Consider the following 22,844-nt stretch of genomic DNA (forward strand, 5'->3'; position numbering starts at 1 on the left):
TCTGCACCGATTCTAACATTTTGATATCCATTCTATAGTAAGGTGACCAGAACTGAACCGCATAGTCAAGATGAGGTCTAACTAATGCTAAATATAGTTTGAGGAAGACTTCGGGGCTTCTGTTGCTTACGCTCCTTGAAATAAGTCCCAGTACCCTATTAGCTCGATTTCTAGCTTGAATGCATTGTGCCCTTGGACGGAGATCAGAGCTCACTAAGACCTCTAAATCCCTCTCGCACCCAGACCTACTTATGAGAGTGTCATTTAAGCAATAGTTATGTGAGGGGTTGTTCCTACCTACACTCGGCACTTCTTCCTTTCCATTTTCCTCCTCCTCCTCCTCCTCCTCCAGTAACATCATAATCTCAGGAATCCTCCCGAGGGTCGGCGCCGAATCTTGCTTTTACAGTAAGGCCTTCAGCACAAGCAACAGACTTCAGTCCCTTTGCTCACAAGAAAACGTCCAGTCCGCTAACTTGTGGAACAGTTTTATTACGATTCGAACTTGTTCCTTGCCGATGGCATCCACTTAAACACTGTTGGAACAGCCCGTTTCGGGAGGCTGCTCTGTGACCAAGTGGCTCTTCGAAAGCCAAAAAACGCGAAGGCGAGAACACCAGCAGCTCCACCCTGAAGGAGCACTCAACCGCGCAACCCCCGACTCGAATCTCATTAAAGCTTGGTATATAAACGCTCGTAGCCTACGTAACAAATTTGAAGACTTAGAAGCACTCGCAGCTATAAATCATTATCACATCACTGGATTCACAGAATCTTGGATAGACACATCAAATAGAGATTTCATTGGGGAATATAGATTACCGGGCTATACCATTTTTAGTCATGAAAGAGAGAACATACAGGGTGGAGGTGTTATCTTATATATCCACAACTCTCTCCATCCAGTATCCGTGAAAACAGATATTATAACCAATGTGGACACGGTCTTCATTGAAATTTAAAATAAGTTTTGTAAAATAGTTGTTGGACTAATCTATTGACCGCCGGTGCAGACTCTTGATACCGACCACGCGTTAAGTGAATTAATATCAGAAACAAGTAGCAGTTGCGAGGCAGTAATTGTGGCCTCTCCCTTCCACCTCTGCCGGCCACCCATCCCTGTCCGTTCCATACTCACCTCCCGTTCCCTGTCTCTAGTCACCGTCCCATCCCAGGCCAACAAAAGAGTCTTCTGTCTGCCTGGGTCCCATCGTTCACAGATAAGCTTCCATTACTACTCTGCGTCAAGATCATACTAAATTACGAAGAAGGAAGGTAAAGATAAAACTTGTTCTCTAATGAAAATATTTTCTTCGGTGGAAATGAAGAGTTTACGGTAAACCCCATTTTAAAAACCAATAATAATGTTTGGGATTAGAAGTAGTTAGTATTATACGGAATATTCATAGCGAGGAGAATTTTACTTACACATTTACAGGGAAGGAAATTAAATTATCCATTGTTGATATTATTATTATTATTATTATTATTATTATTATTATTATTATTATTATTATTATTATTATTATTATTATTATTATTATTATTATTATTATTATTATTATTATTATTATTATTATTATTATTTCTTTGTTTTTTTGATATGGAGGGAGAGAAGAGATAAAGAGAAGGAGAGAGAGAGAGAGAGAGAGAGAGAGAGAGAGAGAGAGATAGAGAGATGAAAAAACCTTCCACCATTAAGGAAATTTGCAAACTTCTCAGCACAGCATCTTAAATTAAATAGAAAAAGTAATTCTTTTGCGCCACCACCACCGTCAACAAATCCACTCACCACCAAGGAATGTAGTGTAATCAGTTATTCTTTGAGGTAATCAGAGTTAGTACGAGAGAGAGAGAGAGAGAGAGAGAGAGAGAGAGAGAGAGAGATTAGGATAACAGGTTCCTCTGATTAATTGTAAAGTCTTCCAGTCGTTGATGTTTTCCTTGTTATCGATTCAAGTTTGTTTGTTTAATATCTAGGTGTTCATATACTGTTATTTAAAGATTTGATTATTATTTTTTGTTTGTTTCATATATTTTTTTCAAGCAAGTAATCACGGGAAATAGATGGATGAATCGATAAATAGATGGATAAATTTAATGATAAGAAGGTATGATTCAATTGTGTCTCCTTTTATCTTTTTATATACAATTTTTTTTACAGCAAAGGAAACAGCAGAGGAGAAAGGACCGTAGGAAAGGAAAGAGAGGAGAGGAATGAACACTAATAAGTACTATCACGTATAATTAGAGGCCGGGGGACCATTTCAACATTTCAGTCTTGTAAAATTTGTGTTCAAGTCAAAGGAAGGAGAGGAAGAAATGAATAGGTTAGAAGAATCAGTTTATTTATTTGGATATCTAGTTATTTTCATTTATTTATTTACGTATGAGCTGATTACTTTTTTTTCTTATATTTTACTTTTTTCTACTTCATTTATATTTTTTTTTCTTCTCATTCTTCTTCTTTTCCTTTTTCCACTTTTTTTCTTTTCCTTTTACTGTTTTGTTTTTCTACTTCCATCATTTATATTTTGTTCTTTTTTTTTTTTTACTTCTTTTTTTTCCTTTTTCTTCTTTTTTTCTTTTTCTTTTCTTCCTTTTTAGTTAACTAGCTACGTCATAAGCAGACAGGCAATTATTGGTATGGAGTTGTAAGTTATTTCGGTGTTGAATTTCAGGTTTTGATGAAGTGATTAGGCAGATAGCTCATTACTTTTCTTCTCAGGTTAATTAAGCGCATAGCTATTTACATTCCCCATTAGTATAGTTAGCCAGTGTCTTCTTTTTTATGTCATTGTTTTCCAGTTTGTGCGTGTCCGTTTTTTCACAATTTTTTCCTCACTCGAGGTATAAGAATCTACTTTTTATTCAATTATATTCTTCCTATTCTATTTTCCACTATATATTTTCGCTCCTATTCGACCCAGTGTTTCGTCATAGTGGCAACAACAAACACCTTTCCGATATTTTTTTCTTTATGGTAACATTGAGCTTTGAAAAAAATGACTTACTTTGAGCGTTTTTACTTTACTTTAAGATTTCAAAAACTTTAAAATGTCGCGTGATTTATTTTCTTTATATTTTTACGGCCGCTCTTTTATACCCAAGATATTTTCATGTACATATTAGGAAAAAGAAAATGAAAACTGTGACTTCGAGCAAAACAGCGAAGAAAGGAACCATCGCGAACACAAACGGACAAACAAACACGTACACAAAGAGAATGGGAGACACAAACTTCTCCCGAAATGTATGCAAATGAGGTTGTCTGTTCTTTTAATTATGCTGAGAACACGTGACTAGATGCCTCGCCGCCGCCACCTCCGCCGCCGCCTCCTCCTCCTCCTCCTCCTCCTCTATCTTCAGAAGGAGGACGAAGACAAGGACAGGGACGAGGCGCATGGAGGAGGAGGAGAAGGAAAAGGAGGAGGAGGAGGAGGAGGAGGAGGAGGAGGAGAATATGCTTATTGTGCAGAAGTAAAGAAGAAGAAAACGAAGAAGAGGAAGAAGAAGAAAAAGAAAAAGAAAAAGAGGAAGGAGGAGAAGAAGAAGAAGAAGAAGAAGAAGCAAAAGAAGGAGAAGAAGAAGAAGAAGAAAAAAAAAAGGAGAAAAAGAAAAGAAAATGATAAATATAAATAAAATACAAAAAACAGAAAAAATAAAAGAAAAAAAGAAAAGAAAAAAACGAAATAACATCGAGAGAATTGCGAAGAGGTGAATGAAAATTATTATAAGTCTTGACAAGCAGCAACACACCAGCTGAGAAAACCTACACCGAAGAGAGAGTCAAGAAAGTAACCAGCACAACAGTACAGGCTCCCCTTTACACGTCACTCACGCCACAGATCAAAGAGGCAGGACTGAGATGAAGTGTCGTGGTAGCCTTTTCCCGACTTGACTTGACCGACCCTTGCCCTGTTAAAGGAGAGGATCAAAGGGGAGTACGTGGGAGTATCTAGAGGTGTGTTTTCCTGACTTGAACGACCACTCCCTCCAGCAGTTAAGTTTATGTACATATTATCATGGAAGAGAGAATGGAACTAGAGGAAGGAATGAGTCAAGAGGAGGGAGTTGCGTTGTCTTAGTGATGTGATCCCAAGTTGACATGACCAGCCACTCACTCTACCCGTAAGATGTATGTTTTTGTCATATCGTAGAGTGGAAGAGGAATTTAAAGGAAGAAACAAAGGGGAGTGAATTACCGTGTCTAAGTTTACAGAACCGGCCATGTAAAATTTATGTTCATGTCGTAGAAAGGAAAGGAGAGAAGAGTATTAGAGGGAAAGAAAAAAAAGAAAAACATGTAAAAGAAAAAGGAAAATAAACGAACAATAACAAGATATTTATGAAGAGAAAATTGAAAAGAAGAATCTTATGCATTTATAGAAGACAAAACATAGTGTCGCAGTGATATGTTCCCCAAGATGACGTATCACTTTCTCCACCTGAAAATAAAATGTGTTCATGCCGTAGGAAGGAAAGGCGAGGTGACGAGACAACACAAAGTAACATTAAGTATAGAAGGCGGGCGACCGTTCTAACATTTCGCCCTGTGTAATTTGTGTTCAAGTCATAGGAATAAAAATTGGAAGTGAGTAACATGCTAAATCATACATAAGGCCGGGGAAGAACTGTATCATGTCTTTATATCTTTTGTTAGTTGTCGTGTGTGCTTTTTTCACCTACCCCTGTTTTTTTTAGGATTTTTTTTTAGTATTTTTGTTTATCTGGCTACAGTAATTTTTGTTGCTGTCTTTTTTAGTCTTCTCATTCATTATCTAAAAGTTTATTCAACCAGATTTTTCCCTTTTTTTCGTTATGGCCATGAAGGTATTTATTTATATATTTCTTTGACGTAACCTTTGTATTATTATTGCTACTATCATGGTTTGCTATTTTCTGTAAGTGGTTAAGTAATTTCCAAAGTCTTATTCGTGAATACCTTGCACTCCCAAAATATATTAATGCTCATCATCATCATCATCATCATTATCATCATCATCATCATCATCATCATTCTCATCATTATCATCGCAACGAAACATCCTCCTAGACATTTTCAATCAAACTCTCCGGTCATGATGCGTAAATTCCTAAACACTCGCCTCGGCCGCTATATTAACGCTCACACTTCGGTGACTCTACAGCGACAACTTTTGAAAAATTTCCTCCGAACTGATTCAAAGTTTTAGGTTCCTTTTACGTATATTACTCCTGTCTAGTCTATCAATATACCGTACTTTTAATTTGCGACTTATTTTAATGTCTTCTGCACGAAATGTTTTTTTTTTCTAATATCTTCAAAAGCTTTTCCTTCTCCTGCCTATTTTCACACGCACTTATATTTGTTTTCTTAACCGTTCCTTTTTATCACTTGTATTTTTCTTTCTTTATAGACTTATTTTCATGGGGGGAGGTTTAGCTACTTCATATTCAGGCATTACTTGACTGTTAAATGGATTAAACTTTCGATATTTCCTTACATCTATTTCCTCTCTCACAGTGACAACAATGATTTCCTTAACAGAACCTTCACGCCATTATAACTCAGCTACTCTTCAGATCTCTACCTCTCCTTACGTAGCCTTTCCCCCACACTGACAACAATGCTTTCGTTATCACCACCGTCTCGTCATTAATCTCGTAATCTAGCTACTCACCAGATCTTTACCTGGCTCTTACAACCCGCAACCCTTTAGATATTAACCTGTTCCTATGTTTCCTCTACTACACTGAAACCAGAGACTTCCACAACATTACCTTTGCCTCCTCATGATCCAGTAACTCTTCGCCTTTTCCAACGTCTCTTCTCTGCCGCTTTATACGAGAGGATTCACCGAGGAAGACGTGACAGGGGTGACAGTCTTTGCTCTTTCAGTCAAGGCGACGAGCACAGTGTACGGGAGACGGAGGTGTGAGCGAGGACTAGAAGATGGGTTGTAGGGTTACCAGGCCGCGGAGGCAACGGTAAGGGCAGAGGAAGGTGAAGTGAAGAGTAGGGCAGGGCACAGTAAGGGAAGGGCGCAATGGAAAGGAGAATAAGGGAAGGGAGGGCACGGGGGTAGAGCAGGGCGTAGCATGTTGCCATCATTACCATATCCCACCATACACTTTGTCCATCCATGCACACTCCGCAAAAAACATCGCCCGTCTACCCAACAGTGCCGGACACCCCTCTCTCTCTCTCTCTCTCTCTCTCTCTCTCTCTCTCTCTCTCTCTCTCTCTCTCTCTCTCTCTCTCTCTCTCTCTCTCTCTCTCTCTCTCTCTCTCTCTCTCTCTCTCTCTCTCTCTCTCTCTCTCTCTCTCTCTCTCTCTCTCTCTCTCTCTCTCTCTCTCTCATTTTCTTTATCTTATCTTCCTTTTAATGTTCCTTGACTTTTCTCACTCTTTCTCATCGCCACCTCTATTCTTTCTCCTTTTCGTCCTTCATTTTAATTTTCATTCTTATTTCCCTCCAGTTCCTTCCTTCCTTTCTCGACTCAGCCTTGAAAATCATCTTTCAACTCATCTTCCTCGATCATATCCTTGACAGCATATATTCTTCCTCCTCATCCACCTCCTCTTCCTCCTCCTCCTCGAACCTCATTCAATCATCAAAGCATCTCGCAGTGGAGTGATTTCTGGAACGGGTCCGTCTGAGAGAGAGAGAGAGAGAGAGAGAGAGAGAGAGAGAGAGAGAGAGCGAGAGAAGTAGGACTTGTGGATGACAGCAGGCGGTGGGCCATAGACGAGGGCGGTGACAGGGAGAGCGAGAGCGAGAGAGAAGAGGAGAGTGACGGGCTGGTGGCGGTGGCGGTGGTGGTGGTGGTGGTGGGTCGCCCCTTTCGCCTCCCTGCAACAGAAAAACTACGAGGAGGACAAAAGACCTTCTGTGCAAGGTAAAAAGTGGCAGCATGACCCAACAGAGGGGCGTGGGGAGGGAGGGAGACACGGAGCGGGAGAGGGAGGGAGAGAAGGACTAACCAGGAGGAGAGAGGAGGTAGGAAAGGGAGGGAGGGAGGAGGGAGAGTGTTGTCCTGCTGATTGTGCCCTGTTAGTGGATGGAGGAAGGGAAAAGGGGAGGAAAGGGAGGAAGAGGAGGAGATGGAGGAGGAAGTCTATGGCAGCGATGATGGGCAGGAGGGAAGGGCAAGACAGGGTAGGGTAATAGGGTAGGGTAGGGCATAGGGTAGAGGGAGAGGCCGAGGAGCAGGAAAGAGAGGAGGAGCAAGAAGAGCGCCTAGTGGGCCGGTAGTTGAGTGTTGCACGCCGGCCGGTCCAGTCCAGCGGCGGGAAGGTGAGTCAGGATCCCAGGCCGGGCACGTGTCACCCTCCTTCCTTCCTCCCCTCGCCCCTGATTCCTCTTTGTGTGCTTGTGCGTGCCTGTTGTTGCGTCATCGTCATGCACACACTCAGGCACACGCACGCTAACTTGTCCATGCGCGCACACACACACGCACTTACTCCTGCTTTGCCTGCCCGTTATCCTGCTCCCTGTTCTGTTTTTTTGTGTACGGTTCTTAAGTCAGTCTGTTTTGCATAGCGTCATGAGTTTTTTTTTTTTTTTTGTGCCGTATTTTGTGGTTTGGTGTCAGTGAATGATCGTCAGAGGAAAATGAAGTAATTTCAGTTAGTCTTGACTTAGTGATTTCTTTTTCATTTGTCTGGTTATGCTACTGTGAGTTTTTTATTTTATTTTTTTTTATTTTGCCATTTAGTTGTATTTTTGTTTTGTGTCTCTTGATGTGTTGTTTTTGTTTTCGCATTTTGTACTTTTTTTCTTTGAGTTCATGTAAGATTTTTATTTGTCTGCTTATTCGAATGCCATTTATTTATTTATTTATTTATTTATTTATTTGTGTGTGTGTGTTGTAATTGTTTTCATGTTTTGTTTGTCATGATGTGTTGTTTTTATTTTCACCTTTTTTGCATTTTGCATTTATTTTTTATTTTTTTTGTTGTTGTTATTTTCTTTTACGTTTTCGGGTTCTACTTTTCTTTCTTTTTTTTACTTTATTTACTTTACTTTATTTACTCTATTTACTCTACTTATTTTTTTTACTTTACTTTTTCTTTGTCTCACACACACACACACACACACACACACACACACACACACACACACACACACACACACACACACACACGTGTCACACACACACACACACACACACACACACACACACACACACACACACACACACACACACACACACACACACACACACACACACACACACACACACACACACACACACACACACACACACACACACACACACACACACACACACACACACACACACAAAGCAGCAGGCGGGCAGGCAGTCCACAGCCGCAAAACGGAGCTCATGAGGAAAAATGTGCGAGATTAAGTCCACTGTGACCAAAACGGCGGAAAACCTTAAGATTAGCCTCCACGCAGCGTTGCCAGATACCCGCGGCCGCTCCCTGCGCCGGACAATGTTATCAGAGTCTTAAGAAAATTATCCCGGAATGACATAATTTCCTCCTCGTTCTCGCTCTTTTATTCTTTTCTGTTTCCTGTCCCGGGAGTTTCTTGGCGATTGTGTTGACTTGGCGGTGATTAGCCCCCGGCAGGTGACTCCCAAGGTGCTGCCGTGATTAATTAGGTGAAGGTGAGGGGGGTGGCAGGTGGGGAGAAACGTGAGGTAAGAAGATAGGGGAAGAAGATGGGGAAGGAAAGTGAGAGAATATCAAGTGAGGATGATGAGGAAGAAAAATGTGGAAGGAGGATGAAGATGAGAAGTAAACGAGGAAAAGGAGAGAGGAAGGTGAGGGAGGAAAGTGAGGGAGAGTATATATGAAGGAAGGTGTGTAGAAGGAAGATGAGGGATGAAAATGAAGAAGAAAGGTGAAGGAGAAAGATGGAGAGGATGAGCAAGGATAGTGTGGGAGGGCGGTGAAGGAGAGGGGGAGCAAACCAAGGTCTGGGAAGCTCAGGTGAAAGGACAGGTTAGGTAAGGTGAGATTGTATGGGGGGATGCTCCTCTGTGTGTGTGTGTGTGTGTGTGTGTGTGTGTGTGTGTGTGTGTGTGTGTGTGTGTGTGCATGTTTGCTTGTTTAGAAATCCAGTCAGGCGTAAAAAAAAAGAGAAGGAAGCAGAGACACAAATAACTACAAGAAATTGGCAGGCAATCTCGTCTGCTGTTCCCTTACACACACACACACACACACACACACACACACACACACACACACACACACACACACACACACACACACACACACACACACACACACACACACACACACACACACACACACACACACACACACACACACACACACACACATATGCTCATCTGCCTATCCTTTCCACGTCCGCAAGCGTCATTTGCAATCAGTGAAATGGACGAGTGAGATGGATAGAAAAATAGATAGATGGGTAGATGGAGATATATAAATAGATAGAGATTGAAAGGATAGAAAGAAAGAGTACGCCCCCCCCCAAAAAAAAAATACTGATGACCAAGAATATGGTTTTACATCTTACCAATAATATGGTTTTACATCTTACCAATAATATTACGAGCAAAAGAGAAAAAAAACTAAAGAAAAACGGAGGTGAACGGAAAGGAACGACTAATACGATGAAAAGTACAGACCGAAAGACCGATTTAGAACCTATGATAGTAAGAGAGGGAAAAATTACTAAAAATATTCAAAGGACAACAAGAAAGAAAGAGAGGACAGAGAGGCGATGAAAGATGGAGGAAAGTGGAGAGAGAATGAGGAGGAATAGGAGAAGGAGAAGGAGGAAGAGGAGGAGGAGAAGGAGGAGGAGGAAGAGGAAGAGGAAGAGGAGATGGTAGTGGTGGCGAAAGGAGGAGACGGAGAAACAGTAGTAATAACATCAGAACGGGGAGGCGGAGAAGGCGGAGGATGAGGCGGATGAGGAGATTGTAGTGGTGGCGAAAGGAGGCGACGGAGAAACAGTAGTAATAACATCAGAACGGGGAGGCGGAGAAGGCTGAGGAGGAGGAGGAGGAGGAGGAGATGGTAGTGGTGGTTACAGGAGGAGGCGGAGAAACAGGAGTAATAACATCAGAACGGGGAGGCGGAGGAGGAGGAGGAAGAGGAGGAGCTAGTGAAGACGGAGGAAGAGGAGGTAGAAGGAAGGTAGGAAATAAAAGAAGCAACAGCAATATATAAGAAGACGAAGAGAAGAGAAAAGGTAAAACATACAAGAGAAGAACCTAAAGAAGCAGACAGACAGGTATACAGAGACGGATAAGAAGGCGGGAAACTAAAGGCAGGTATGTAGGTTAGACAGGTATATAGGTAGGTAGGGAAGGCTTGTAAAGGGAGCAGGAGCACTATAGCAGGAGCGGCGGCGGCGGGGGCGGCGACGGGGAGGAAAGAAAAATTGTGCCGGAGAAATGCATAGAAAGAATAATGGCGTAGATTGTTTCAGGCGAGGAATTTCCGTCATTTGCATGTGATGTATTATTCATAGGCTCTCAAAGATCCATCACGGAAAAGTCAGGCGGTGTATATCCATGTGCGGGCCTTCCTCTGATCGAATATACGGCGAGAAAATGGTCTCTGAAAGGCTAAAAGTTTCCCTTCCTCCCAAGACAGCGACCCGATACGATACGAACGAGAGATGTGAGAGTGGTGGGAGGGAGGCAGAGGGAGAGGTAAGAAGGAGAGAGTTTGGAAGCGATGGAAGGAGGGAGGGTGAGGGAGGCGGTGGAGGTGAAGGAGTTAGATACAGCGCAGTCTTGCATCTCCAGGGTATCGGAACACGGGACGCGAAGTTCGTTTGTTCTTTTTATGGAGACTTGCGGACTCCGGCGAGGCGAGGACAGGAAAGGAACACAGGGCAATAAATGGCGGACACGAGGCGAGGAGGGACACGTCAGCAGGACAGAAAAATATCCATGTAAGGAAAGAACCGAAAAATATGAAGACTGACATTTTAACAGAGAGCGAGGAACACACGAAGAAATGTTTACTTGACGTGCGACAGAAAGAATTGTAGATGTTTACTTTGGGTACAGGAAGCAGGAAAAAGGGCCAGGTCTGCGTAGAAGGGTGTCTTGTTTCTTTATTATCATTGGCATAAGAAGGCGGTTACAGTTTATAAGTAAATGATTAAGTAAAGATATTAGGAACTCTTGCATTAAAAAGCTGGATACCATAGAGATTAGCTAATTAAGAAACTCTGACGGATAAAACTAACGTAAACTTGCTACAGAAATAACTTCATGCAACTGTTTGAAACCTGTAAGATATTTCGTTTATGGAGCATAGAATATAGTTACAAGGAAGAAACAGACACCACAAAAAAACAAAGGGGATATTAGAAGAGGTTTCATATTTACTAATGCACAAAACTATCCATATTTTAGAGTATTAGGAACAAAATCTACGAAGAAAAAGCAAACCTGATGATAATGAAAGAAAAAAAAAACATAGAACAAACTTAAGGAACAAAATCTACGAAGAAAAAACAAACCAGATGATAATGAAAGAAAAAAAAGATAAACATAAAACAAACTTAATGAGGTGCCGAAAGTAAGGGAAAAGAGAAAGCAATGAGAAAAGAAAGAAAGAGACCTCCTGAAGCTCTCCCAATGAAAGTAATGATTGGAACAGACAAAAAGAAAAGGACCGAGCAAAGCAAACACTCGCAATAACTGTGATTCCCTAATAAAAGAAAGAAAAAGAAAAGTCAACTAAATCAGCCTTTCAGAAATCTTCAAGTCTTCTTAAGCCCTATGGAGAGAGAAACTGTAGTGTCAGGATTTACTTAAATTATCTACATAACTAGCGCTTAATTTTATAATTTAAGGTGTTTCTCTAATATAAATAAGAGAGAGAGAGAGACACACACACACACACACACACACACACACACACACACACACACACACACACACACACACACACACACACATCAACCATTTTGAACCTTTCATGGACAGTGATGGGAGTGGGAGGGGAGGAGAGAGGGGAGAGGAAGGGGAGAGAGGTGACCGCGTGCCTGCCTGCCTCTCTGCCTCCCCTCACGCACGCTGCCCTTCCCTCTGTCCATGCCCCTCCATCTCTCCTCCTCCTCCTCTCCCCTCAGTTCAGCCATTTTGTGAACACTCGAGTTTTTCAATCTCGTGTTGGTCTCCATAAGTCAAAAGTTGTTACTCTCTCTCTCTCTCTCTCTCTCTCTCTCTCTCTCTCTCTCTCTCTCTCTCTCTCTCTCTCTCTCTCTCTCTCTCTCTCTCTCTCTCTCTCTCTCTCTCTCTCTCTCTCTCTCTCTCTCTCTCTCTCTCTCTCTCTCTCTCTCTCTTTTAGTTGACCTTTTCTTTATGTTCCTAACTGACCTGACTTGACCTTACCTAACCTAACCACGAGAGAGAGAGAGAGAGAGAGAGAGAGAGAGAGAATGAAAGCGAGAGAGAGGAAGACAAATTTAACCTAAGAAAACGTTTATTTACAGAAAAAACTAAAAACCACAACAAAGAGTCCTGGAAATTAAACCAAAGAGGAATGCGAAATAAAAAAACGTTCTTTGTACCTCCACTTATATCAGGACCTAATAACGTAACACTAACGTCCTGCAATTATAAGGTCTCTGTTTGTTCAGGTTAATTAGGTTTCGTGGAGAGAGAGAGAGAGATTTTCATGATTTCCTCTGGTATCACATTATAGCGTTGACCATTTGAGCTCCATTTCGTGTTACGTCAAAGATAATTAATAAGCTTGAGTCTTTATTTGGTCTGTGTGTGTGTGTGTGTGTGTGTGTGTGTGTGTGTGTGTGTGCTTTACATATTTTATCTTCATTCTCTTAGCTTTAATTTTTTTGGCCACCTCGGTTTTTTTTTCTTCCTTCCTGTCTGTCTCTCACTTTAATCTTTTACAATCATATCCAGTTTTACAATCAAGTCCAGTTCCTCGATTTCTGCCCCTTCAATGTTTTTCTTTCCACTTTCTCTCTTAGTTCTTCTCCACTTCACTTCATGCTCCCATTATTTTTTTCTTCAGCCTCTCCAAATTATTAGTTCATTACCTTTTTTTCATTCATAATAATCTATCAGTTTTATTTTTCCCATCCATCGCCTTCTTATATCTTTCAACCATCTTTTTCCTTTTCTTCGTCGTCTGTCTCTTGTGTCCTTTCCTCTTCTCCTCTTTCAAGTGTTCCTCTGTTTTCTCTTTTTCCTACTCGTTCAATGTTTCTTTCCTTGATTTTCTCGTTCTTTTTTTCAGTATCATTTCTTTTCCCTCTTGCTACTTCTATTGTTTTTCCTCTTGTTATCTCGTTTTTCAAGTTTCCCTCTCTTTCTCTCTTCTCGCAGTAGTTCTTTCCTTCAGTGTTCCTTTTAATTTCCCTTCGGCAGGATTTCCTATCGTTTCTTACCTCCACCTCTTCTTACCTCCAGTTCTTCTCTCTCCTCTTTTTCTCCGGCTCCTCCTTTCGCCCTCTTCTTCCTCTAACTCTCTCCTTCCTTCCTTTTCTTCTAGTTCTCTCTGCATTTCTTTTTTTTTTCATTTTCCTTCTTTCCTCCAGTTCTTTCCTCCATCCTACTTTTGTTCTCCTCCTATCCTTCATTCCCTCTCATCTCTAGTTCATTTTTACTCGTCCACCTTATTTCCCTTCGCCATCATTCCCTTCCATTCCCTACCTCCAACCTTACTTAGCTCTATCCCTTCTTACCTCTCTCCGTTCTTTTCTACCCTCTTCTCCTCCTTCCCTTCTTACCCCCTTCCCTTCTCTCCCCTCCTCGTCCCTCCTTGTTAAAGCCGCCCTCTCAAATGCCATTACTTCTCTCCCTTCACTCCAAAAAATATAATCATGTCTAGGCCTCTTCCTCCTCCTCCTCCTCCTCCTCCTCCTTCTCTCTCCCTCTTCTCCTCCTCTTCCTCCTCCTCCTGCTGTTATTGATCCCAGACGACAAATCACGACATTTTAAACAGCGTAGACCAAGACTTTCACTGTAATGGCGGACGACTTGCCTAAAAACACAGTAATGGAAGTGAGGTAAAATAATATACTTAAACTTTCTTGATCGTGTTTGATGTAATTACGTTTTTATTGTTATGGGTGCGAATTTGCATGTTTTTTTTCTTTTTCTTCTTCTTGTTCCTTTTCATTTCCTGCACGCTAATTTGGTGAAGAAGCGTTATCTTACTTTTTTTTCTTTCTTTGTTTTAGTGATTTTGTCTTTTCTTTGACTTTGCGGAGAGAGAGGTCGAGTTTTTTTTTTTTTTCTCCTTTTATTTCATCCTCTTCTGCGTTGTGGCTTTTGTTGTCCTCTAGTCGTCCACTTGTTACTCTTTAGAATAGGGCTCCAGGAGGGGAAGATTATAATTAAATAACATGAAGGTTCTGGTGATGGATTCCTGCAAGTGTATTTTCTCGACTGACTTAGCTGCTACAGTCAGTCGAGGAAAAACAGTTCCAAAAATCCATCGCCAGGACCTTCATGTTATTTAATTATATTTTTCTCCTCCTGGACTTTGGGTTCCACCTATAATATTTGTCCGGATCTCTTCATACATTTCAACTTGTCTAACCGGACCTTTGTTCTTAATAGCTGAGTGGCCCGGCTCTAGACTATGTAAGATAAATGCCGCCTTGTAAGATATGTCACCAGTGTTCCATTTTCCCGTTCTGTCTTCACTTTTGTTGTTGTTCTTTTAGTTTTACACTTTTTTTGGCCATTCCTCTTTTTTGTCTACTAACCGATTTCATTGCTCCCCTTCTTGCCTTCTAAGTAAGTTTTAATTTTCCGTGTATAAAAAAAGTACAATAATGATCATCTAACTGACCGTAGTCGATATATTTTTTCTTCACCACAGCAGTTGACCTTTGTTTGCTAAGCGATCTGTCAGTCTACTCGTTTGTACAGCATTGTGTTCTTTCCCTCTGTAACTTGAAACCACCGCCGTATAGTCTTCAAGCATGTTCGTGGTACTGCCAGGTCTCGGTGTTTTCCTTCTACCTAACCGAACCGAATCTTTACCAGCATAGGACACAGCTTGAGGGCAAAATAATAGCGAAAGAAACAGCATCTATAGACTGACTGGTAACGGAGCAGCTTAGGAGGCAGCTCAATAACGGCAAAATAAAAACAAAAAATAACGTCATCTAGACTGGGGATTGCTTCTTTTTCATGCTGTAGAAGGAAACAAACTGGATGAAACAAAAGAGAAGGAAAGTATTATATCCCGAAAAACAAGCTGCTCATAAAAATAGAGAAAGATATAGAGAGAGAAAAATCAACGGAGCTTCCAAAGATAAATAGATGTCAAACTAAGGCCAGATGTGTTGTGTCACTTCCCTTCTAAAAGTTGGCCGCGGAAAATTAAGGAAAACTAATTAGGTGTTTCCTCGCGGGTCATCGATTGGAAGGAAGAAACAGGAGGCGCCGAACTGAGGGATGAGGAAGAAAGTTTAGTTTTCCTCCTACGTCACAGCTGAGAGAGAGAGAGAGAGAGATGAAGAAAAGGATATGGAAGAATGAAAAAAATATATATAACGGAGGAAACCACAAAGGAAAGGAAGACAAAAAAAAGAAAGGGAAGAAAAGAATGAAAAAGAAAGAATGACAAAGAAAAAAGTAAGAATGAAAAATGGAAATTGAAAAAAAGAAGGGCCGAAAGAAAGGAAAAAAAGGAAATGTATATATATCCTCAACATTATATATAAAAAGGTAATTTATCTATGAATGAATAAAATAGACAACGCTCATTCACCGCATCACTCTAAGAAACGAACTTGAGCACCGAAAGGGCTAGAAAAATACGATGGGCTAAAATGAAAAATAAAGTAGAGAATTATGAACATCACTTGTACGTTGACGCCAAAAAAGAGAAAGGTTGACATGCTGACACAGAGGAAGAGTGACAGACAAACAAGAAAACAAAGATCCATCAAAACAAGACAAATTTAATTTACTTATTTTTATATTCCTCATTTTCTCCAGTTCTTCGTCCTCACTTTTTTATTTTCTCCATACATTTCCGTCTCCTCCTCCTACTATCCCCCTCCTTCTCCTCTATCTCCTCCTCTGTTGGGTCTTCTTACTTATTGTTCTCCTCTTTATTGTCATTATTCTCTTTTCTTCTCTTCTTGCATTCTCCCGTCTTTCTCCCCTTCGTCCTCTCCTCCTCCTCCTCCTCCTCCTCCTTTGAAAGCACTCATGGCCCTCACTCACACTTTCACACACAACCAGTTAGGCTGAACAGGTACAAAACCCGTTCTGCAAGCACAGGGCGAATGCATGACGTGTGGGAGGAGTACACACAAACAAAACACACACAAGCATACCTACACCCACGTTTCTACCTTAGCACCAAAGAGACATTTTTTCAGTTTTGCTACTTTTGGTAATAGGTAATCTGCTTGGTGTCTAATTGTTTACCTGTGTTTTAACTGTTTCCTCTAATGGTTCTCAAGGGAACAGAGACCAAGGAGTGCTGTCTTAAGGGGGTTCTGAACCTGTTTGCTTGCGGGAGGGGCCTTAACCTGCCTCTACAATGAACCACCTCCACCACCGCCACTAACTTGACCCCTCATGCAAGGACGAACTTGTTTTTTCCTTTCCTTTCACGGACCCGTCTGCATGTGCTTGTGTGCTTGTGTGTTGATCTGCTTGTGTGTGTGTGTGTGTGTGTGTGTGTGTGTGTGTGTGTGTGTGTGTGTGTGTGTGTGTGTGTGTGTGCTTGCTTCCCCTTTCTCCCTCCCTCTCTCTTTTTCTCTCTCTCAAGTTTCTCTCACACGCCCACGCCCCACCACTGGTTCTCTCTGCTCCCAGGTTATATATGTTATGGTTGTCGATCTTCGGGTGTACGCTCGTCTGGCTGTCTTGAATTTTTGTGTGTATGAGTTAAGAAAAAGGTGCGACAGATTTCTTTCGTCTAAATGGGTGTGTATACAAGCTTAAGTTTTTGTTGGTGAATGGGGAAATGGTCCTGTTTTTTCTAGTTTGTGTTCAGTAGCATGCAAACCATCCAAGAAAATAAATACATAAGAATAGTGGGTGTTATATTATTATTATTATTATTATTATTATTATTATTATTATTATTATTATTATTATTATTATTATTATTATTATTATTATTATTATTATTATTATTATTATTATTATTATTATTATTATTATTATTATTATTATTATTATTATTATTATTATTATTATTATTATTATTATTATTATTATTATCATTATCATTATTATTTTACCACTATTGTTGCTATCAGTCATTATTTTTTTGTCGTTATATTCATGTTAATGAGTATGGTAGAGACGGAAAAGTTGATCTCGAGGCTCATATTGGAATGAAGGAGAATAGATTGAATATAATAATAATAATAATAATAATAATAATAATAATGATAATTATGAGAATGCTGTATGTTTCTGCCACAACGATAATAATAATGATAATATAAATAACAATAATAGTAATGATGATAGTTATAATAATAATAATAATAATAATAATAATAATAATAATAATGATAATAATAATAATAATAATAATAATAATAATAATAATAATAATAATAATAATAATAATAATAATAATAATAATAATAATAATAATAATAATAATAATAATAATAATAATAATAATAACAATAATATCAATGGTGATGAATTAATACTCGACCATTATTAATGAAAGAATACTTAGTGTTCCTCTTTCCGCATTCATATGATCCTTATTATCAATGTAATATTTTTTTTTCAGTACAAGTTACATTTATAATATTATCGTAACCACCATCGTCATCACCATCATCATCATCATCATCATTGTCATCATCATTAAGAATTTTATCATCAAATCATTGTCGTCCCTGGCACCGTTTTATGAATTGTATATTACATACTTATTAGAATAAAACATTTAAGAAGGCATTGCATTATTTTGTAATTGTGAAAATGAATATATGCAGCGCCGTTTAGAATAATTAATATCATTGTAAACTAGAGCGCTGTGCATCACTCCTTTCATACATTATGAAGCCGCCAAGAAAATAATAATATTCACATTATTATTATGCAGCCACTTTTACAGTACGTTAATTTCTTTAATTCTCTATTTCATTTTTTCCTCCTTCTCCTTCCCCCTCCTCCTCCCCCTCCTCCTCCTTCTTCCTCCTCATCCTCCTCATCCTCCTCCGCTTCATAAATCTTCTGTTCTTCTTGTTCTTCTTTTTTTCTCTCCAACTCCTCCTCCTTCTTTCCTTATCCAGATACTATAACTTGCATCAACATTCGTATTATCCACACACACACACACACACACACACACACACACACACACACACACACACACACACACACACACACACACATCATTACATCTAATTATCATTATATATTTAATGTATTATCTTTTTCGTGCTAATTCAGGATTCCAAAGAAAGCAAGTAGTTCTTTAATTATCTCTGACTTAGGAAAGTTTAGCTTGTGGTTATAGAAAATGCAAATACCTTTTCATTTAGTCCTTCATCAAGATAAAAGTGGAAATTAATCCAAAATTTGAAATTCAAAACCTTGAATTTGTTGAGGAAACTCGGTCACTGCCACGGAGAGAGAGAGAGAGAACTAAATAACAAAAATAATATAAACTGAATTCATGGCCGGTTTTATGACGGTGACTCATCGTGGCAACAACAACAACAACGCCACCATAAACAACAATAACAACGCCACCATAAACAACAACAACAACAACAACAACAAAGACCAAGATCCAATAGTCATAACGACGCTAATTGTGATCATTACAATAATAATGATATTAATATCAATAATAATGACAATAATAATAATAATAATAATAATAATAATAATAATAATAATAATAATAATAATAATAATAATAATAATAATAATAATAGTAACAATAATAATGGCAACAATCACTAATATATTTACTCATCCTAACTTCCTCAGTGCAATTGTATATTTCTAAGGCAATCAGATCTTATTTAGCGTCAATAGAAAGTCTGTCCTCCACCTCGTATGATTAATTAAGTCCCGTCAAAGTCAACAGTTTTCCGGACTTGTCGCTGTGAGTTTCCTAAATGAATCAATCTTTAAAGCCTCGCCGGGAAAACACAGCTCCTTGGCACCGCTCCTCTCCGCGGCACGCCCCTCGCTCCTCGGCGGGGACCCACGACACGGGGTCTATTAATTACTACAGTTTACTTCCGTCCAAACAGCCTCGAGAGACGGGTTTGGTGACGAGGGGAATACTTAACCGCGGGCCTGCTTCTCCTTTCTCTCTGTCACCCTTCTCTCCCTCACGACAATCGCTGTTATGCTGAGGCGCCGGGTATACCTTGCTACTGGCCCTGATTATGTTCCACCGCACAGGCCAGTAATACAAAGGAAAATCAACTAACGTATGCATTCTATTAACGTTATGTGGCGACTGAAATTACACATTCACACTTGCGCCACAGTCAAGCCAGCAAAATTCACAAGTCCCTTCTTCTCATACTTTATTTTCACTTAGGCTACAGTAAGTTCTTTCACGTTTTCATGGTTAATGATCTTATTTATCCCACTGACATTCAGACTTTCCCATTTTTTTATTGTTGCTGTTGTTGAACACTTAAACAATAATCGTCTTCCGAAACTGCTTTAAATAAGACTTCTTCGGCAGTGTTACAATATTTACACAAGCTTCCAATAACTGTCTAATGAAGCAGTTTCCTGTCTTGAGGTTTTTTAACACTTTATTCCAACAAAGAAGTTTTTTCTGCCCATGGTCTCATTAACACAAACTTTTGAGCAAATTCCAACAGGTCTCGGCAAACTTTTCTACAAGTCTTTCTGTGCCACGCGGTCTCTGCTTTACTCTCTCACTCTCCCTCTCCCTCTTCTGTGATCTCTTTATTCAAGGTCCTTCCTGCTTCTAATTACATCATCAGCCGAAAACACACACACACACACACACACACACACACACACACACACACACACACACACACACACACACACACACACACTCACTCTCTCACTCACTCACTCACTCTCTCTCTCTCTCTCTCTCTCTCTCTCTCTCTCTCTCTCTCTCTCTCTCTCTCTCTCTCTCTCTCTCTCTCTCTCTCTCTCTCTCTCTCTCTCTCTCTCTCTCTCTCTCTCTCTCTCTCTCTCTCTCTCTCTCTCTCTCTCTCTCTCTCTCTCTCTCTCTCTCTCTCTCTCTCTCTCTCTCTCTCTCTCTCTCTCTCTCTCTCTCTCTCTCTCTCTCTCTCTCTCTCTCTCTCTCTCTCTCTCTCTCTCTCTCTCTCTCTCTCTCTCTCTCTCTCTCTCTCTCTCTCTCTCTCTCTCTCTCTCTCTCTCTCTCTCTCTCTCTCTCTCTCTCTCTCTCTCTCTCTCTCTCTCTCTCTCTCTCTAATTGACTCGGATCATCTTAGGAGGCAATCAAATTAAGGAGAGACAAGGTTGTTTAAGGAAGAGAGCCGAGTTCCCTTAACCTTGAGAGCAGTGTTGCCAGCGCCGAGGAGGATGTCGCTTCTTTGGTCTAGTTGTTCGTCTGTTTGTCTCTGTTCGTCTAGATACGTTTATGTAGATGTATTTTTTTTGTATGTATGTGTGTTTGTTTGTTGTTGTTTGTTTGTGTGTGTGTGTGTGTGTTTGTGTGTGTGTGTGTGTGTGTGTGTGTGTGTGTTTTGGGAGTGTGTGTGTCCTTGTCCATTTGTGTCTTTCTGCTTCTTTTATCGTGTATATTCTCTTTTTTTTTCAGTTTATGCTTAAAAGAACATTAGAAAACAAATTAATTAGTGAAGTTCAAGACAATCATGAAGAAGAAAAAAAATACCTGAAAATATATAATTCACTGAGGCACACCGAACACATTGTTGTCACTCAGCCTCTTGGAAACAGAAAGTCCTGCTGCCTGATCATTTTTAGATTTTTCTTATCCTAATTAACGGCAAGATCTGGTGAACTAAGGAGTAAAATGAATGTTCAAATACTTCCCCTAAAAAATAAATCAAAAAAATAAACAGAAATAGCATACAACGAATATCAACCTGTGAAGGAAAATGGTATATTGTGACCCTTTAAAAGAATAGACTCTATCAATATTGGATTCTCTAAACTGCATGTAAGGAGAAGTGGAGTTAGGACGTCTTTAAGTTCATTGTAGAATTGCGCTAAGCTTCTGACGTCACCGCTGTCTGCTCCTGTATTCCTAATTGGCTCCTGAGGTAAGAGGAATATTGCGGTAACAAGAACACGGTTTCCAAAATAAGTTTCCGAGTGTTTCTTGATGAATCTTAGTATTTCGGGGATTGGATGCAACACAGTTTGGTTACCATATGTCATAATGTTTTTTTTTATTTCATTTAGTTTAATTTTTATATCGATTGTTATCATTATTATCGTATTTTACTGTTTTTTTCATTATTGATATTACGTTTATTATTATTATTTTTATTATTATTAGTAGTAGTAGTAGTAGTAGCAATAGTAGTAGTAGTAGTAGTAGTAGTAGTAGTAGTAGTAGTAGTAGTAGTGGTGGTGGTGGGAGTAACTCCTTATCATTATTATGTTAAGTATCTTTCTATATTTATCCTACTATTCAGAACAGGCACCACCACCACCACCACCACCAGCAACAACAACAACAACAACAACAACAACAACAACAACAACAACAACAACAACTACAACAGCCACAGAGCCGGGCTGATACACACTCCCGGCCCTGTGTTCACCACTATTGTTCATCACCACAACGAAGCTCCCCCCCAACCCGCCGTCCAGGCAACACAATGACGGTGATTATTGCCATTATACCACGCACACAACGCACCACCACCACCATCGTCACCTTCACTATCACCATCGCCACCATCACCAACACCAGAACAACAACCATAATATTCGTTTTCGCCGCCACTACATTACCATTATCAAATCTTCTGCCCCATCGCCTTAGAGTTATGCACCCAACCTCTCCACTACCACTTCTTTCACCACCATAAAACTCCCATTACCTCCACCACTGTAACCACCACACATCCCCTCTTTTTTTTTTTTTACACCAAAGGAGACAGCTCAAGGGCACACAAAAAAGTAAACAATAATAAAAAAAGCCCGCTACTCGCTGCTCACAAAAAGAATCCAAAGAGGTGGCCGAAAGAGAGGTCAACTTCGGGAGGAGAGGTGTCCAGATATCCTTCTCTTGAAAGAGTTCAAGTCGTAGGCAGGAGGAAATACAGAAGAAGGAAGATTGTTCCATAGTTTACCAGCGTGAGGGATGAAAGAGTGAAGATGCTGGTTAACTCTTGCGTAAAGGGTTTGGACAGTATAGGGATGAGCATGAGTAGAAAGTCGCGTGCAGCGGGGCCGCGGGAGGGAGGGAAGCATGCAGTTAGCAAGTTCAGAAGAGCAGTCAGCGTGAAAATATCGATAGAAGATAGAAAGAGAGGCAACATGGAGGCGGAAATTAAGAGGTAGAAGACTATCAGTAAGAGGAGGAGAGCTGATGAGACGAAGAGCCTTAGACTCCACTCTGTCCAAGAGAGCTGTGTGAGTGGAGCCCCTCCACACGTGAGATGCATACTCCATACGAGGGCGGACAATGCCCCTGTATATGGATAGCAACTGTGCGGGGGAGAAGAACTGGCGGAGACGATACAGAACGCCCAACCTCGAGGAAGCTGATTTAGTGAGAGACGAGATGTGAAGTTTCCACTTAAGATTTTGAGTTAAGGATAGAACGAGGATTTTTAGTGTTGAAGATGGTGACAGCTGAGTGTTGTCGAAGAATAGGGGATAGGTGTTTGGAAGATTGTGTCGAGCTGATAGGTGGAGAAATTGGGTTTTTGAGGCATTGACAGACACAAGGTTCCTTTTAC

General features: G+C 40.2%; 1 protein-coding gene across 1 annotated transcript in view; it reads left to right on the forward strand.

Annotated features, from left to right (window-relative positions):
* Positions 1-7,226: 7,226 nt before the first annotated feature.
* Positions 7,227-22,844, forward strand: part of LOC126983522 (anti-lipopolysaccharide factor-like) — a 116,557-nt gene continuing 100,939 nt past the window's right edge. The window contains exon 1 of the mRNA XM_050836281.1: positions 7,227-7,280. The gene's annotated coding sequence lies outside the window, so the exon portion shown is untranslated. The remainder of the gene's footprint in view (positions 7,281-22,844) is intronic.

Source organism: Eriocheir sinensis, chromosome 54, assembly GCF_024679095.1.
Source record: "Eriocheir sinensis breed Jianghai 21 chromosome 54, ASM2467909v1, whole genome shotgun sequence".
Taxonomy (NCBI): Eukaryota; Metazoa; Arthropoda; class Malacostraca; order Decapoda; family Varunidae; genus Eriocheir; species Eriocheir sinensis.